The sequence below is a fragment of the Suricata suricatta genome, chromosome 10 (assembly GCF_006229205.1).
Source record: "Suricata suricatta isolate VVHF042 chromosome 10, meerkat_22Aug2017_6uvM2_HiC, whole genome shotgun sequence".
NCBI classification, from domain to species: Eukaryota; Metazoa; Chordata; class Mammalia; order Carnivora; family Herpestidae; genus Suricata; species Suricata suricatta.
The window spans coordinates 21,194,298-21,214,881 of NC_043709.1; the positions used below are offsets into that span (position 1 = coordinate 21,194,298).

At 35.9% G+C, this 20,584-nt stretch overlaps 1 protein-coding gene across 3 annotated transcripts in view; it reads left to right on the forward strand.

Annotated features, from left to right (window-relative positions):
* The window catches only part of ANKS1B (ankyrin repeat and sterile alpha motif domain containing 1B), a 1,093,013-nt gene that overhangs the window by 692,619 nt on the left and 379,810 nt on the right, over positions 1–20,584 (forward strand). The window lies entirely within an intron of this gene.

Sequence of the window (20,584 nt, forward strand, 5' to 3'; positions counted from 1 at the left end):
TGGCTTAAGCAAAAAGATATATTTTCAAAATATAAAACTATTTTTATGCTTGCAAAACATATAAGGAATATACCCAAAAATCCAAGAGAAATTCAAGTTTTAGGACAGCTTGATCCTGAGGTCTTAGAAGAGTTTATTAGGACCCAGCCTCTCTCCCTTTTCTCAGCTCTGTTCTCCTCTATTTTGGCTCCTTTCTCACATTCCGATGCAGTATGATTAAGCCTGCCAACACAGCCAAGCCTACACCTTCCCAATGTTATGCCATGGGGAAGCTGGATTAACAAAATTCTCTTGTTTTGAGTTTAACTTTTATTGTCCAGAATTGGTCATGTGCTCAACCCTGAGTGAAACACTCTGGCCAGGGGAGGACAAGTGGCCACATGTATTAGTTACCTACTGCTGTATAGAAAACTACCACAAAGTTTAACAGCTTAAAACAACACACATTTTTTTAATCCGATAGTTTCTGTGGTCAGGAATATGGGCAAGGCTTAACTGGGTTCTTCACACTTCACTTTCTCACAATGCTTCAACGTAATACATTGGCCAGGGCTGGGGATTCAGCTGAGGGAGGATCCACTTTTAAGCTCACTGATATGATTATTGGCAATATTCAGTTCTTTTGGGGACCTTGGGTCCTAGCAGGCTATTGGCCAGTGGTTTTCCTCAATATCTTGCCACAGGCCTCAACATAGCAACTTGCTTCATCAAAACCATCGAGGGAAAGGATTTCCTAGTAAGGTGGAAGTCAGGAGTTTTGCAAAGTAATATCATCACAATGTTGAGGTATTCTGTTGGTTAGAAGCAAGCTGTTCAAAGAGAGGGACAACTGCATAAAGCCATTAATATCAGGAAAAAATAATCAGTGGGGCCAGCTTGCAAGCCACCTATCACAACATGCATCCATCCCTGTGAAGATAGTGTGCAAGAAATTGTTTCTGATGTACAGGAACTGGTAGTGAGAGAGGTGGTAAGGGTCCCAAGGAAAACTGGGGTCATTCTCAGAAGGGGATGGACGCTACATGGTAAATACAGCTGTCTATTACAGATTCCCTGGTTTGGTTCTGAGTTGTACAGAAAACAGAAGAGAAAGTTCTTTTTCTACCTCCATGACTTTGAATCTATATGAATCTCAATGTTTATTTAAATTACTTAATTATGTGTTTGCATTATGGGATAAAGATGTTTTGGTTTGCTAATTCAACATTTCAAAGCCAGTTCTATTCCTTTTATATTTTGAATTTATAATTTTCAGCCAATGCCTCTATCTGAAATAGATTAAAATTTCTGAATGTGATGTTGCTGAGATTGTCTTAAATGTGAAGGATTAGACACAGCCTTGATGTTTAAATTCTCTCAAAACCTATCTCACTTTACCTAAAGAAACATTTTATGATTGCTGGGAAAATGAAGCAAAACCAAGTCTTTAGCTCTGAATTTTCAGAATTTTAGTAGAAAACGGAAATCAGTATGGACCTTGAGGTTAAAAATATTTGGGGGCAGGAGGCTTCTGTCTTATAGAAATCATAGATTTAACAGTTGACTTTATCAAGCAAATAAGTAAGTCTCCTTCACAAAAGATATTTACCCTACCCATGAGATTTCAGATTAGTTAAAATTGTCAGGCTAAGATGAATAGATTAATTCATTGTCTCATCTATTTTCATATTTAATCATAATCATTTGTTACCATGTGATAAGTGTTAAATCTGACCCAGAGTTTCTTTGAGATTCTTTCAAAATCATGGATATCATAGATACAGTACTTGACTGACACAGCAAGTTGATTTTTTAAAATGTGTTCATGTCTGGAGAGTCAATTATTATTAAAAATAGTACTATATGTACTATGTTTATTCTGGATAAATACTTAATACAGCTAGTATGTGTTATAGCAAATTTTTTATTATTATTTTCACTTATATTTGTTCAGTTTATGCTATATGTCAATTAGCATTATAAGCACTTTTCATACTAAGACTTTTGATCTTCAGGGCAATTACCTTTTAAAAATAATGTATTAATTTCCTTTTCACCACTTTGTAATACATGCACAGAACACTTGGGATTTGGGTATTGTCTTCCTGGCAATTAAAGAGTTTATTTGCCATGACCATCAATTACACAGGATTTTCTCATTGGGAAGAATCAACCCCATATCTAAAGTCCGCAGGTGAGGGATGGCAGGATAAGGGCTTTCACAAGAAATCCCCTCAGCCGTTGAACCAGGGCTTGCTTTGAAAGTTTCTAAAAGACTGAGGATCTTTGGAATAACTTCTATTTATAGATTGTCTCTTAAATATTTACTTGGGTCATTTTATCTCTTTTCTGTATAACAGGGAGAGACTTACAGGCTTCCTATGTTCCTTCCTTCCAGTTTCCTCCCTGTATTAATCTATCTCTCACATGCTCCCAGATGATGTTTGCACAATAAAAATTTGATCATATGTCTCTGTTATTGAGAAAGAAAATAGTTACTCTTTTTCTTGGCAAACAAGTTCCTTGACTACCTATCTCCATCTCCTGCCTACCTATCTTGCCCTATTTATGTGTCATTCTCCTCCTTAGGCATGCATGTATAACTTTTGAATTCCAGCAGTCATGAATCATTTCAAACATTTTTTATTCAAACATACTTTTCTTCCATGCTATTTCCTCTGCCTAGATACCACTGTATTAGGATTCTCCAGAGAGATGTCTGGATAGCTCAGTCAGTTCAGCGTCCGACCTTGACTCCGGTCATGATCTCATTCCTCATGGGTTGGAGCCCCCCATTGGGCTCTTTGCTGACAGCTCAGAGCCTGGCTCCTGCTTCTGATTCTGTGTCTCCTTCTCTCTCTGCCCCTGCCTGCTCATGCTATGTCTCTCTCTCTCTCTCAAATAAATAAGCAAAAAAAAAAAAAAAAAGTTTAAAGAAAGCATTCTCCAGAGAAACAGAATCAATAGGATACATAGATAAATAGATAGACAGACAGATACAGATATATACAAAAGAGCATAATTATTATAGGAATTGGCTCACATGATTATGGAAACTGAGAAGTTCCACAATCTGCTATCTCTGTAAATTGGAGAACCAGGAAAGCCAATGGTGTAATTTAGTTCTACTCCTAAGGCCCAAGACTCTCAGGGACTGTCAGTATAAGTGCTGATTCAAGTCCAAAGGTCCAGGAACCAGGGGTACCAGTGTCAGAGTGTAGGAGGAGAGGAATGTCCCAGTTCAAGTACATCCACCTCTCTTCTAACATTTTGTTCTAATAGATCCTGAATGAATTAGATGACGTACACACGTTAGACATCTTCTTTATTCTGTCTTCAGATTCAAATGTTAATCTCCTCCAGAAACACTCTGACAAATATACACAGAAATAAATATTTTACCAGCTTTCTGAGCATCCCTTAGCACAGTCAAATTGACACATAAAATTAACCATCAAACCATCTTCCTTTTATTTGCCTCCCAAACTCCTCTAAATCTTCAAATCACACATCAAATGAACTTTTCTGCAAGCTCTCTACCCAAACCAAATTAAGCATCCTTCCTTTCCTTCTGCATTTTATGTATCTTGTACACATCTTCATTATAGCATTCATCGTCTGCATGGTAATTTTATCCCATAGCCTGTAAGATCTTTGAGAGCAGTACAGTTTCCTGTGCCTTCCTGGCCCTAACACAGTGACTGGCACACAGGAGGCCTCAATGCCTTAATGTTGTGATTAGCTTCTTCTCAAAGAAGATTCAAACATTTGCCAGAAGCCTTAAAAGAAGGAAAAAAAGAGAATGAAATCAACGGAATTACTATTTTTTTCCAATCAGGTATGGCCTATATATATGTATTTTTTGTTGTCTGCCAGAAGATTTTAGCATTTTAAGCTTAAATTCCACTTCCTATTTTAGATCATACCCCAGCGCATAAGTTGTCAGATCTGTTTTGTAAAGGCTGGTATTTCTTAAGTGCTTCATGAAGTTTTTAGTTCAAAATAAAATTTAAGTCCTTCGGGAAAATTCAATGTGAGCTCCTGACTTCCCTTAACATTTAAACACAAAAGCATGATCTTGGAGTATTTTCCTGGCGAAATCTTGGCTTTATGATTCACAACTCTATTGACCAACAACATTCCACAATTCCTAAAATGACTAATTCCTTTCCTTCTTCTGTTGTCTGCCACCTTTGCTTTCTATTTCTATTTTTGTACTTCAGAATGGTTGTCCTTTTATCAGTGGAAGAAGCATTGTTCTTACCGTATTATCTCTGTTCTGCTAATTTTCCTTGTCAACTTTTTTCCATAAAGAAAAAGATATGTAGCTTATGATTCTCAGCTCAGAGGACATTTAGGATTGGAAAAAATGAGATATACTTTTTCGTAAAAACAGATGTTTGTCAGGATCTTCCTTGCACTATCCTACAGGAACGAGCACTTTTCACTCCCAGTTCCTATACCTGTATTACAGGATATAAAAGACAGGAAAGTAGCCTCATATGGAGATCAACACTACAGTCAGTAGTTGAATGTGCAATTTCTCTCCCAAATGTGGGCCCAGTTTTCCTTTTTTTTTAATGTTTTTATTTATTTTTGAGAGACAGAGCACAAGCAAGGGAGGGGCCAAGAGAGAGGGAGACGCAGAATCAGAAGCAGGCTCCAGGCTCTGAGCTGTCAGCACAGAGCCCCACACTGGGCTCATACTCATGAACCAGGAGACCATGACCTGAGCAGAAGTTGGACGCCTAACCAACTGAGCCACCCAAGTGCCCCTGGACCTAGTTTTCTTAATAAGTTCAGTGGGCTTTTTCCCAGCCTCTTCAAAAATGACCAACTTTTGTTTGAAATATGTTGGAATAAATAATGAATGGTGCCTTTTGTCGATGACGAAGCTGGGAATAAGAAGGATCCTTTCTTGGCATTACTTGTTCCACCTTTCGTCTCTTTTCACTTTTAGCTGCATGTGAGGATAGGCTGCTGGGTGCTGCAGACCTAGGTATTGTGCACATTAGATAAGACAAAGGCTCTAATGAGATGGGTTTAGGGATGCTGATCACTTCACAGTGCAGTGAGCTTTCTTCTGTTATTTGGCCACACTGCTCACTTCATGCAGTTTGTCTGAAACAAAGAGAGCAACTGTGCAAGGAAAAGCACTTTGAGAGACCGAGTGAACAACACAAGTATATATCCTGTCGACAGTACGGATAGGCCTAGCATTTCAGTAGCTCTTTAGAGTTCATACTGACTTCACATATATTATTTCATTTCAACTTCAAACAAAACCATACGATACGTGGGGTGAAATGTCACCTTCATTTTGCTGATGAGGAACTGAGCCCCCAAAACATGCCCAAACAGAACAGCACTCTCTTTATTGTTTCACACTCCATCTCAAGAATCAAAGAGACAAATATTTTCATATAGGAGAATAGACAAGATTCAAACCCAGGCAGACTAGCTCCAGGGCCGGGGCCCTTAATTACCATGCTGCACTACCTCCGGTTGCATCGACATCTTCCGAGACACGCACACAAACATCCACACATTGCAGGCCAGACGGGCTGAGCACTCGATGTGAAAGCAACGCTGAAGTTGAAATCACAGAAAAACCCCTTGTTAGAGTGAAATAAAAATTACCAAATGATAGGATTTACCCTTTTTCCACCTTTCATTATTCCATCCCACTCTTTCTCACTGCTTTTACACTGTAGAAGCCAAGAATAATGAGTGTAAGATGGAGAATAACCAGGAAAATTGGGAAACCCTTTTAAAACACACTCGCTGGGATGGGTCTGTGTGAATATTCTCCATCTGAAAAGGGTAGGTTTCCTATCCTTTGCATCTAGAAGAGAGAAGCAGGATAGAGCTTAGGCTCTGGAACCAGGCTACCAGGGTTCCAGTCTGAAGTTGGGCAACTTTGAAAACATCTGACCTTTCTGTATTTTATTTTTCTTCCCTGTAAAAGTAGATGATAACCATGCTACTTTGTGGGGTTGTCATGAAAAGCAGGTGAACTATTACATGTGGAACATTTAGAACCAGACCACGGGAAATGCTTGTTTGCTTTATTTTATATAATACAATATTTTAAAGGCCTGACACAAAGCAGGTGTGCAATAAATATTAGCTCCCTTCCTTTATATATAGCTTAGATTTCTGGAAAGACCCACAGTCTTTGAAAAGTATGTGTTGTATGCCAGTTACTTTGGTGTGAGGATAAGTAGGTATTTATTACATTTTTGAGGGGTTAGTTTCTTTTTTTTTTTTTTTAGCTTTTGTCAGGAGGCTCTATTTTATCCCTTCTGAAATGTCATTTTCCCACTTAACAAATTTGAAAACTACTACCTCTGCCAAATCATTTTACCCACTTTATCTGTGTCATCAGTTTCATGGAGTAGCACCTATTGAAACATAGTATATTAGGTTTTTCTTTTACTCATGGAAACTGCCATCCACTTAAGTGTTTTTTCTTTCTAATTCATTTCTCCTCTATTCAGTCACAAGAAGTCATGTTTCTAAGTTTTAATTTTTCTCCTATATAATGACATTTCTAAGTGGCGAATCAGTTTCTCCACCAGCCTCTAAATTGCATAAGTGCAGGGGTATCCAAAGCTATATCCCTACTTCCTAGCAAAATGCTTGGAACAAGAGGTACTTTATAATATTTGCTGAGGAAATCAGTCAATGCTGAACGAATGAATAAAGTATGGGAAGAAGTACTCTCCTCCCCAATTAACTAGAACCTTATTAAGAGATGTCTGAAATTAACCAGAGTATCAGTTGCCTTCTACCTTGAAAGAGAAAATTAACTTCAGACACCTAAAAGGATATCATGTAATTATTTGATACAATTATAACAGTTTTCATACTATATTCTGCAGTAAGCATATATTAATCTCAATCTCTTAGGCCTTCCATGGCTACACAATATCCAGTGAGACCAGTTAAGAACATGTCAAAATTAAGCGAATACTCCACCCTGCCAGCATCCCTATGCCATTACAATATAGAGAGGACATTAGCCTTTAAATGTAGCCTCAAATTCTCTTTTACTGGATATCAGACTCATTCCCTCACTACACTCCAGTCTGTATCCAAATTTCACCTTTTCAGAGGGTCACTCTCTGACAATTCTAAATTACCTAAAATAAGTAACTTTCCTCATTATCATTCTTTATTTCCTTTCCCTACTTTATTTGTTCAACTAAATCTATTCAGGTATACCTAACATACAATAAACTGCACAAATTTAAAGTGTATAGTTTGATGTATGGCATGTGGATGTACCTTGAAACCATCACCACGATCAAGAAAATAAACAACTATCATCTCTAAAAATTTTCTGTCAGATGCTAATCCTTCCCATTCTTATTTCTCCCATTCCCAGGTAACCGTTGATCTGTTCTCTATCACTAGAGATAAATGTGCATTCTCTAGATTTGTATAATAAATGGAATCATACAGAATGTAGTGTTTTGGGGGGAGTCTGATTCTTTTACTTTGTAAAATTATTTTGACATTCATCCATGTGTTACATTCATGAACTGTTTGCTCCATTCTATTGCTGAATAATATTTTGTATGAATATACAATAATTTATTTATTCACTTATTGATGAACATTTAGACGGTTTAGAGTTGTTGGCTATCATAAATAAAGCTACTTTGAACATTCATGTATAAGTTTCAGTATGGCATATGCTTTCATTTCTCTTGGGTAAATATCCAATAGTAGAATGTCTGGGCCATATAGTAAATGTATGTTTGACTTTTCAAAAAATTATCAAACTATTTCCCAAAGAGGTTGTACCATTTACATCCCCAATAAAAGTGCCTGAGACTCCCACTTATCCACATCATTGTCAACATTCGGTGTGGTCAGTTTTTTAATTTTAGGCACATTAATAAGTGTTCTCACTTGCATTTTCCTATGTCTAATAATGTTGAACGTCTTTCTATGTGCTTATTTGACATCTGTATATCTTCTCTGGTAAAGAATCTATTCAAATCTTTTGCCTATTTAAAAAATTTTTATTAGTGAATGTTTGGAGTTCTTTATACATTTGTGATATAGTCTGTTATAAGATATGATTTGCAAATATTTTCTTATAGTCCATAGTTTGGTCTTTTCATTCTCTTAATGATGTCTTTCAAAGGGCAGAGTTTAAAAATTTTTATTAATTTTAATGATCATTTTCTTTTTTTAGAATTGTGATTTTAGTGCCTAATCCAAATTCAAAATTTTTCTTAATTTTTTAATATTTTTTCTTACAGAAGTTTTATGGTCTTAGGTTTTACAGTTAGGCCTATGATACAGTTTGAGCTAATTTTTATGTATGGAGTGACATAGGGTTGAAATCCATTTTTTTGTGTGTGGATATAGATTCCCAGTTATTCCAATATCATTCATTAAAAAGTCTCTCCTTTCTCCACAGAGTTACCCTTCATTTTTATGAAAAATCGGTTGGTTCTCTGTGTGTCAGTCTGTTTCTAAACCATCTGTTTTTTGAATTGTTTTTAATGTTTATTTATTTCTGAGTGAGAGAGAACCCAAGCTAGGAAGGGGCAGAGAGAAAGAAACATACAAAATCAAAAGCAGGCTCCAGGCTCCTAGCTGTTAGCACAGAGCCCAATGAGGGGCTCAAACTCACAAACCCTGAGATCATGGCCTGAGCCAAAGTCAGACAAGTAACCATCTGAGCGACGCAGGCACCCCTGTTTCCAAACCATATATTCAGTTCCATTGGCCTCTTTATCTACCTTAACACTGATACCCCACTGTCCTGATGACCATGACCATGACTTTATGATAAGGAAAGTCAAGTAGTATACCTTCTCCTACTTAGTTCTTCTTTAAAGTAATTTTGGTTATTTTTGGTCCTTTTTGTTCCTGTATGAATTTTAGGACAAACGTGACAATTTACACATACAGACACAAAGCCTCCTGGGATTTTGATTGGGATTAGATTAAATCTATAGATATATTTGGGAACTGACATGTTAACAATGTTGAGTCCTCCCATCCATGAATACAGTATATCTTTCCATTTGTTTAGGTCTTATATCATCTTATATGATTTCTTCCAGCAGTGCTTTGTAATTTTAAGTGTACAAGTCCAGAACATCTAGATTTAGTCCTTGGAATTTCATGTTTCTGATGCTATGATAAATTATGAAATTTTAAATTTCAAGCTCTATGTGCTTATTGATAGTATATACAAATACAGTTGATTTTTGTATATTATATTCTCCAACTTTGATAACCTCACTTATTCTGGTAGCATTTGTGTGGCTCTCATAAGATTTTATACACAGATAACTGTAGGTGAACAGAAACTTCTTCCTTTCTAATCTAGATGGATTTTATTTATTTTTCCAGTTTTATTGTGCTGGCTAGAACCTCTAGTACAATATTAGATGGAAGTGGTCATAGTGGACATTCTTGCCTTGTTTCCTGATTTTAGGAGGAAAGCATCAGTCTTTCACAATTAAGTATGATGCTCGCTGTAGGTTGTTTATAGATGTCTTTTTTTTCCTTTTATAGTTTATTGTCAAGTTGGTTTCCATGTAACACCAAGTGCTCATGACCACAAGTGTCCTCCTCCATGCTCATCACCCTCCTTCCCCACTTCCCCTCCGCTATCAGCCTCAGTTTATTCTCAGTATTCAAGAGTCTCTCATTATTTACCTCCCTCTCTCTCCCCAACTATTTCCCCCCTCCCCTCCCCCATGGCCTTCTGCTAAATTTCTCCTGTTACACCTGTAAGTGAAAACATATGGTATCTGTCCTTCTCTGCCTGACTTATTTCACTTAGCATGACACCCTAGAGTTCCTATAGATGTCTTTTATTGGGTTTGAGAAAATCTCTTCTAGTTTCCCAAGTTTTTATGAGGAATAGTTGTTGGCTTTTGTCAAATGATTTTTTCTGCCTCTACTGAGATGATCATCTGGTTTTTCTTCACTATTTAATATGTTGAGGTGTATTAATTGTTTTTTTAATGTTAAAAAAAGACTTGTATTATTGAGATAAACCCAACTTGGTCATGTTTTATTATCTTTTATGTATTATTGAATATTATTTTCCATGATTTTGTTAAGAATTTCTACCTCTATATCCATGAAAAGCATTGGTCTATAGTTTTATTTTTTCAAAATGTTATTATCTGACTTTGGTTTTAGAGTAATTATGACCTCATAAAATGAGTTGGCAAGTATTCTTTTCAGTTTTCTGGAAGAGTTTGTTTAGAATTGGTATTATTTCTTCCTTATATGTTTGGTAGAATTCACCATTGAAGACATTGATGAGGCTTAGAGTTTTCTTTGTGGAAGATTTTAACTAGATTTATGGAAAGGGAAAGAGTTGATATCTTATTTTCAAATAATCCTAGAAAACTATAGATGTCTACCAGAGCAGGGCAAGATATAATAACTATGAATAGAGAAGCATCACAAAATCTAGAAATTAAAAAAGAAAAAGAAAATAAATAGGACTGTCATCAGACCAACAAAGATTTAAAAAAAGAAAATGAAGAAACAATGCACATAAATTTAAATAGAAAATAAGATGGAATGATTAAAATTAAGCATGACTGTCATTGTACTTGTCCATTAAAATGCAAATCACTAGACTGTGATTTTTTTAAAATTCCAGATTAAAATATAATTGCAGTTATAAACTATTTATAATAGATACATTTTAAAGTAATTATTTTAAAAGTTAAAAATAATGGATAGACAGCAAAATCCTGATTCATAAAAGTAAAAATTGATAAATTGTTCTTCTTCAAAATTAAAACCTTTAACTCTACAGAAAATTCTGTGAGGAAAATGAAAAGACAGACTACAGAGTAGGAGAAAATATTTGCAAATCAAAAATACAAGAAATGCCTGTATCTAGAATATATAAAGAACTCTCAAAACTCAATCGTATAAAACCAATCAATCCAATTCAAAAATAGACAAAAGACATGAACAGACATTTTACCAAAAAAGATATACAGATGACAATAAGCATATAAAAATATGTTTAATCTTATGAGCCATGAGAGAAATGGAAATTAAAACCACAATGTAGTATCATTATGTACCTATCAGAATGTCTAAAATTTTAAAGAATACTGAGAATACCAAATTCTGGTGAAATATTAAGAAACTTGATATTTTGTGTGTTGCTGATAGGAATATAAAATAAACCACTCTGGAGAATAATATGACAATCTACTATAAAACTGAATAAGTACTTACCATACAAGCCAGTAACTACACTCTTGAATATTTATCCCAGAGCAATGGAAACTTATGTTCACACAAAAACTTGTACACAATGTTTATAACAGCTTTATTTGTAACAACTAAGACATATAAACAACCCAAAGCCCATCAATGGGTGAGTCATTAAGCAAACTGTGGTATATCCACATTATGGACTATTATGTAGCTATTTACAAGAATAAATTAGAGCTTATTTATTTATTAGAATTTCCATAAGGCCTTGTTGAATGAAAACAGTGAAGTTCAGAAAAGCGAGCGTAATATGATTCTGATTTTATGAAACAATGTCTACAAATGTGTGTGTGTGTGTTTGTACATATGTGTGTGTGATAGATTTGACAATGGATAAGTAAACGTAAAGATATGCACTAGTTTGTTAACATAAATTACCTTGAGGGAAGGGTGAATGATACAGATGATATAGAGGGACTAGGGGAAGGAGTAACCAAAGAAAATAGAAAAAGAAGGAAAAATAGAGCACTAAAAATGTATATAAAACAATATCTATAAAACAATGTATATAAAACAATAATAAAGTATATGTATATGCAATTATGTATGCTTTTTGTTGTTTTTTTAGAATTATTTTTTATTTTGTTATTCAATAGTTGAAAATTTATTGACACATAATTTATATATCATTTAATCTATGCATTTAAAATGTACAATTCAGTGGTTTTTAATATATTCAGAGGTGTGCAAATATCCCCAGTCAATTTTAAAACACTTTTATCACCCTACAAAGAAATGTTGCATCCATTAGTAATTACTCCTCTTTTTCACTTCCTCCCTAGCCCTAGTCCTAATCTACTTTCCTTCTGTCTCCATAAATTTGTCTATTCTAGGTATTTCACATAAAAGGAATCATATAATATATTGTATTTTGTGACTGGCTTCTTTCATTTAGCATAATATTTTCAAGGTTTATCTATGATTTAGCATCTATGAGCACTTCATTTCTGCCAAATAATATCCCATAGTATGGATATATCTCACTGTATTTATCCATTCAAGAGTTACCCATGTGCAGTCATCCTGATATGACAGTGGTTATAAGAGAGTTTTCTTTGTCTCTTTCCCTAATATTTCTGTTAAGCTCTCTGCCTCATTTGGTCTCACACCCAGATATTAGGCTCTACTACTTGCCAGTTTATTACCCTCTTGTCTTTGACAATTCTCTAAGATATGAGTTTCTCCAGAGTCTGGTCCAACTGTATTTGGTTAGGAATACTTCTTGAGACCAGCCTTTGAAGTTTGTTCTGACCCCAGGAGGGCATTTCTTAATTCTTTTCCTGGTTCTATAAAACGAGCTGCCCTACTGTTTAGCCTGTTGTCCTGATAGAGCTGCTAGTCTCCTTTCAGTTGCTTACCACTAAAATTTCCATTGTTTTTAACAATACCCTTAGGCTTGAACTTCCTCATACAATTTCAAATAAAGTCAATTCTTAGAGCTTTAGAGCTCTTTATACTTATGGACTGACCTATTTACAGACTGACATATTATAACCAGTTCCCCTTTGGCAGAATCTTTGAGCCACTGTTCTAGGCAGTGGGCAAGAATGGTAGCTTCTGGTCTTCTCAAGTTCTCAGCTTACCCTTGTGAGCGTGGAACCCCAGTTCTGTAAGCTAGCTGGGATGAGGACAGTCAGGACTCCAACATTCCCACCCTGTCACAGCTGGGATGGAGCACATAAAATGGGGGCTGGGTGGACAAAAGGAGCCCATGACCTCTGAGCCACATTCAGCAGGAATTTAACCTCTGAGACGCGGAGTCAGATGAAATTAGAAATATTGCTACCCTGTTTCTTTTGATAAGATACCATATCTTTTGGATAGGAGCTGAAAGAGAGCCTCATCCTCTCAGAGTGGAGGTTTTTTCAAACTGAGCTGGTGAGATAGTAGAGAGAAAGAACATGTTATGGCTCAAGAGCCACAGATGCTCTGTTCATACCAAGTTTAGTAAATTTTCTTTTCTTTTCTTTTTTGATTTTATTTATTTATTTTGAGAGACAAAGCACAATTGGGGAGAGGCAGAAAGAGAGGAGAAAGCAAGAATCCCAAGCAGGCTTTGTACCACCAATGTGGAGCCTGATGAGGGGCTCAATGAGAGGCCCAAACTGTGGGATCATGACCTGAGCCAAAGTCAGACACTTGATCAACTGAGCCACTCAGGTGCCCCAGTAGATTTTCTTGAATAAATATTTTTTTCATCCTCTCTATGTTCTTGGAACAATTCACAGATTTTGCTTATTATGCAATTTCACCAGTTATGTCTGTTTTGCTGGGGATTGTGTCCATGGAGCTCTTCACATTGTGATTCTAAAAAGTAGTACCTCCAGATTACTTTTTTAAAAAGACTGTGGGAAAGAAAATTCCTGGTTTTGTCACATACCCTGGGTTTCAGTTTCCTTATCTGAAACAGGACTAATAATCCATATCTCACTGTCTAGGACTGAGTATCTCTGAATAACTATTAATTTATTTTTCCCTCCATTTATCTCACTTTGGGGACTTAGAGAAGTTATAGTTGAATAAGAGTGCCTGCCCAGTAATGTGTTGTTATACTTGAAGAATTTTAAGACTCCAAGAAGGTATTTCAAGTAATTCTTGAGGTAAGAAATATACTTAATGACTATACAAAAGTGATCTTTAGACTTGAACCAGGGTACCTTCAGAGGTTTGACTCATGAGAAATAACAAAACCACAAACAACATGAGCCAAGATCTCTTTTTTCTTCCTTTCTCTCCCTCACCACCTCACCCTACCCAACTCTCTCCCAACTAACTTCCCTCCTGCATCACAGGTTTTCACCAACATATGAGAATTACTGAGTAGAAACAGAATGACTGAATAAAGAATAAAATTTAGTCTATACAAAGATCTGTAAAGTGATAGATAAGCAGTATTCTCTCCAAACTATATTTGTTTCTAAAATGAACACACAGAGTTACATTTATTTCAGGTATACAACTTAGCTATTTGACAACTCTATAAGCTATGCTATTCTCACAAATGTAGCTACCATCTGTCACCATACAATACTATTCCACTACCACTGACTATATCCCCTATGCTATGACAAAAGCTTGTATCTCCTATGCTCCTTCACCCATTTTGCCCATCCCTCCAGTCCCTCCCCTCTGACAACATCAGTTTGTTCTCTATATGTATGGTTCTGTTTCTGCTTTTTATTTGTTTGTTTTACTTGCTGGTTTATTTGTTTTGATTTTTAGATTCCACATATAAGTGAAATCCTATAGTATTTGACATTATCAAACTTATTTCACTTAGCATAATACCCTCTAAGTCCATGTCACAAATGGCAAGATCTCATTCCTCTTTATGGCTGAGTGATATTCCATTGCACTTAAATGCCACATCTTTTTTATCCATTCATCAATCAGTTGACCCTCGAGTTGCTTCCATGTCTTGGCTGTTGTAAATAATGCAGCAGTGAACATAGTGGTGCACATATCTTTCCGAATTAGTGTTTTGTTTTCTTTGGATACATACCCAATAGAGAAATCACTGGATCATACGGTAATTATATTTTTAATTTTTTGAGAAATCTCTATACTATTTTTCACAGTGTCTATACCAACTTACATTCCCACCAATAATGTGTGAGTGTTCTTTTTCTTCCACATCCTTGCCAAAACTTATTTCTTGTCTTTTTGATACTAGCCATTCTGACAGGTGGGAGGTGATATCTCGTTGTTGTTTTGATTTGCATTTTCCTGATGATTAGCGATGGGAAGCATCTTTTTATGTGCCTGTGAACATCTGTATGTCTTCTTTGGAAAAATATTTATTCAGATCCTCTGCATATTTTTAAACAGATTTTTTTTGTGTGTTGAATTGTTTAAGTTCTTTATATACTTTGTATATTAACCACTTGTTGAAATTTTCATTTGCAAATATCTTCTCTCATTTCCTAGGTTGTCTTTTTGTTTTGTGTATGGTTTCCTTTACTGTGCAAAATCTTTTTATTTTGGTGTAGTCCCAATAGTTTATTTTTGTTTTGGTTTCACTTTCCTAAAGAGACATAAGCTTAAAGAGACAAAATATTACTAAGGTGAGTGCCAAAGAGACTGTTATGTTTTCTGATAGAAGTTTTATGGTTTCATGTGTCACACTTAGGTCTTTAATCCATTTTGAGTTTATTTTTGTGTATGGTATAAGGAAGGGGTGCAGTTTCATTCTTTTGTATATAGTGTCCATTTTTCCCAGCATTCATTTGTTGAAGAGACTGTCTTTTCTCCATTGTATCTTTTTGTCCTCTTTGTTGTGGATTAACTGACAATATAATTGTGAGTTTATTTCTGAGCTTTCTTTTCTCTTCCATGATCTGTGTCTATTTTTGTGCCGGTACTGTTTTGATAATGGCTTTGTAGTATATCTTGAAATCTAGGATTGTGATACGTTCAGCTTTGTTCTTCTTTCTCAAGACTCCTTTGGCTATGCAGGTGTTTTGTGGCTCCATATATATTTTTGTATTATTTGTTAGAACAAATGTTATTGGTATTTTGATAGGGATTACATTAAATCTATATAGATTGCTTTGAGTAGAATGGACCTTGTAACAATATTAATTCTTCCAATCCATGAACATGGAATATCTTTACATTTGCGTCATCTTCAATTTCTTTCATCTACATTTTATAGTTTTCAAAGTATAGATCTTTCACTCCCTTGGTTAAGTTTATTCCTAAATATTTTATTCTTTTTGGTGCAATTGTAAATGGAATTGTTTGCTTAATTTCTCTTTCTGCTACTTTTTTTTATTAGTGTATAGAAATGCTACCATTGGGCGCCTGGGTGGTTCAGTCAGTAGTTAAGCGTCAGACTTTGGCTCAGGTCATGATCTCACGGTTTGTGAGTTTGAGCCCCTCATCGGGCTCTGTGCTTACAGCTCAGAGCCTGGAGCCTGCTTCCCATTCTGTGTCTCCCTCTCTCTCTCTGCCCGTTCCCCACTCATGCTCTTTTTCTCTCTGTCTTAATAATAAATAAAACATAAAGAAAAGAAATGCTACCAGTTTCTGTGTATTAATTTTTTATCCTGCAACTTTACTGAATTCATGTAATACTACTAATAGTTTTGGGGTGGAATTGTTAGGATTTTTCTATGTATAGTATCATGTCATCTGCATATAATGACAGTTTTACTTCTTCCTTACCAATTTGCATGCCTTTTGTTTCTTTTCTTCCTGATTACTGCATCTATGACTTCCAGTACTGGTTAAATAAAAGTGGCAAGAGTGGACTTGCTGATCTTGTTCCTGATCTTAGGGGGAAAGCTCTCAGGTTTTCACAATTGAGTATAACACTAGCTGTGGGGTTGTTATATATGGCCTTTATTATGACGAAGTACATTTCCTCTAACCCCACTTTGTTGAGAGCTTTTATCAAGAACAGACACAACTTTGTCAAATGGTTTTTCTGCATCTATTGAGATGATCATATGATTTTTATCCTTAATTCCATTAATGGAGTATATCATGTTGACTGGTTTATGGGTATTGAACCATCCTTGTGTCCCCAGAATAAATCCCACTTGATTGTGGTGAATGATACTTTTAATATATTGCTGAATTCACTTTGCTCATATTTTGTTGAGGATTAGTACATCTATATTCATCAAAGATATTAGCCTGTATGCAAGCAAGTTATGTTTTGGTACAAAACAAGTCTGGACCTTGAAATAACTCACATCTCTCTCTTTCTCTCTCTCTCTGTTAAGAAATGAAAATCCTATGAAAGCCATTTCCAATGTCATTGATTCATTTATTTAATAGAGTTGATTTAATGCCTAGGCTGTGTGTGTGTGTGTGTGTGTGTGTGTGTGTGTGTGTGTGTGTGTAGCACTTTCTACGTTCTTGGTCCCTGTTATTCATCTTAAGAAATAAGATAGGAGGGGTGCCTGGGTGGCTCAGTCAGTTAAGCATCTGACTTTGGCTTAGGTTATGATCTCACAGTTCATGAGTTGAAGCCCCACGTCGGGCTCTGTGCTGACAGCTAGCTCAGAACCTGGAGTCTGCTTCAGATTCTGTGTCTCCTTCTCTCTCTGCCCTTCCTCCTCTTGTGCTTTCTCTCACTCTGTCTCTCAAAAATAAATAAATGTAAATTTTAAAAAAAAGACAAAAAGAAATAAGATAGGACTTGAGGAGCTTGCTGCCTTACTAAGCCAAAACAGTATTATATTCACACAGTCTTTGTGTAGCTTGTCTACCTGCTCATAGTTCAAAATAATCAGGAGAAACCATGTGAATGTGACCCTAGGAAAGGCTGTAATTGTTATTTACCTTTAATTCCACCTCATACCAGTTTTAGAGCTGGCCAAGGATAAATAGTATCTTGTTTTCAACTTCTCATGCAGGTAATGTTGAGTCACGAGAATCCCTTGAAACTGATTCTTAAACTGCTATAAACTTTTAACCTTAAAGGATCCAGAACAATCTGAAATAAATTATAATCAAGTAAAAAAGAGGATGAGACTGTTAAAAATCCAGACCTAAAAATTCTACATAAAAACGTATCATCTTGGGGTACCTGGGTGGCTCAGTTGGTTAAACATTCAACTCTTAATTTCGACTCAGGTCATGATATCAGGGTCATGAGACTGAGCCCCCTGTTAGACTCTACATTGAGTGTGGAACCTGCTTAAGCTTCTCTTTCTCTCTCTTTCTCTCTCTAAAATAAATAAAATGAAAAAAATTTTAATAAAATCCTTTTATCTTTTAAATAAAGAATTCAGGGAACACCTGGATGGCTCAGTCAGTTGAGCATCTGACTTCAGCTTGGGCATGATCTCACATGCAGTTCATGAGTTCAAGCCCCACCTTGGGCTCTGTGCTGACAGCTCAGAGACTGGAGCCTGCTTCTAATTCTGTGTCTTTCTCTCTTTCTGCCCCTCCCCTGCTTGTACTCTCCTTCTCTCTCTCTCTCTCTAAAATAAATAGACATTTTAAAAATTTTTTTTAAGAATTCAGAAAAGAATTCAGAGACTTGGGATAAAAATTTATTAATAAAATTTTAAATCTGAAGCTAGAATTTTATGTAGTTTGAATTATGACATGAAAATTATATTATTTGGTTTAGCAGATGCATACTGAGTCCTTACTTCAAGCAGTATTAGCAAGACATAGTTCTACATTGAGAAATAAGTCTTGTACAAAATAACTATAATATTATGCAGAAAATATTTGTCCTAAGTATTTGTTCTATTTAAAACAGATAAATAAGATATTTATTTCTGTTAGGAGAGATTATAAAGGATTTCATAAACAAAATTTCATCTGATCCAAAGCCAATGAAGGGGAAGAAATGTGAGGACATAACAAAACAAACCCAAGTATGTTACAGGCTGCCTTTATTTATTTTTTAATGTTTATTTATTATTGAGGCAGATCAAAACATAGCATGAGCAGGGGAGGGGTAAAGAGAGAGGGAGACACAGAATGGGAAACAGGCTTCAGGCTCTGAGCTGTCAGCACAGAGCCTGACATGGGGCTCAAACCCACAAACCGTGAGATCATGACCTGAGCTAAGTGGGACACTTAACTGACTGAGCCACCCTGGTGCCCCAATAGGCTGCCTTTAGAGACCAGCCAGTAATCCCACCTGACTGGACTTACTGGGGAAAAATAAATAAATGCAGATGATTTATAGTAGATCATGGAGACCCCAAAATGTTATCACAGGAGCTGTGAGTTTATTTTGAAGCCCGCTGAAAACCATGGAGGGGTTTTGAAACAAGGCATAATAATGAAAACTGTCTTAGAGAGATTAGTCTGATACCCATGTATAAAATAGATTTTAAAATATCAGAGATAGAAGACCAACATAGAGGCTTTTGTCTTATTTTATATTTCAAGTTTCTTTATTTATTTTGAGAGAGAGAGAAAGAGACAGTAGGGGGTGGGGAGAAAGAGAGGGAGATGGAGAGAATCTCAAGTAGGCTCCACGCTGTCAATACAGAGCCTGACATGGGGCTCAACTCACTAACTGTAAGATCATGACCTGAGCTGAAGCCAAGAGTCAGAGGCTTGACCACTAAGTCACCAAGGCACCCCTTGATGTTATTGTTACATCAGACCACATGGGCCTAAACTAAGATAACAGAATCAAAGTAGATGGCAGTTCCATAAACATGAAACAGGAAATCGAATCCAAGGCATGGATACAAGAGACAGTGGTGAGAGGTAACTAGAACTTGAGACTGCATATCATCAATGAAAGGGAGAGTATAAGATGTTTTGAAGTTTGAGGTCTGTGTGCCAGGGAAGCTGACAATGATCTTAAAAAGAGAAAGATAAGGTTTGAGGAAAGAAGAAAAATACTATTTAATTTATTTAATAAATATTTATTGATCACTTACTATGTACCAGACACTGTTCTGGGGAGATGAGAATTAGCTTTGATTTTTAAAACATTTTATGTAGAAAAGACACTGTTCTCAGTCTGTATAACCCCAAAGGTAGAGACAGGAGCCAGTGAGTAGGAATCAGATAGGAAGTAAAATATCTAATAAGTGGAGGCTTCCTGATAAGGAGTAAGAACTCTGTTCCAAGCAGTATTCAAGCGTAAATTGGATGATAATCTTCCAGGCACACTGTAACAAGGGATTTCTGACTTAAGAGAGAGGTTAGGCTAACCCTTCCGCAAGTTCTCTCCCAATCTTAAGTAAGAGTACATTCTTTCCTATGATCTAGTCCCGTGGGTTTATTATTAATCTCTGGTTTCTCTCAATTATTAAATAAATTACTCAATCTGTCTGCCATTCAGTAAAACTCACACATTGGCATCTGTTATTCTTGAAATATTTTTGGTTAGGGCTCTTCTTCTTTATTAAAAATTTCTACCCAGTAATGTTACCTTTATAGCTAATTTAGAACGCTAACCCTGGTAGACTGGGTTTATAAATATCAGAGGGGAAAAGGATTTCTTGTGCCTAATGATATTTTTGTTTGGAGGAAGCCCTGCAAATGAGAAATGAATTACCTTGACTTCAAGATTGCGATGCAGTTTCTGTATTTTGCAGTAATTCAGAAAGGGGGAAAAATATCTCAGAGAGGTTCATTTTGATACAGCATGTTAAAGAAAGAGAATAATTATTCTCAAAACCCTGTGAAGCGTTAGATCAGAAGCGTTTATCTGTGTTGCATTTAGAAAAGCAGAAAGGAAAGAGAAGAAAAGGAGAGGAAAAAGGAAACCTGTAGTGAGCTGCGCTATAAGCTATAGTTAACGCTTTGCGTTTCCTGGTGTCTTTTGAAACGTAAAATTCCACAACAAATAGCCCTGTAACGTATAACCAGTATGAAGATTCAATTC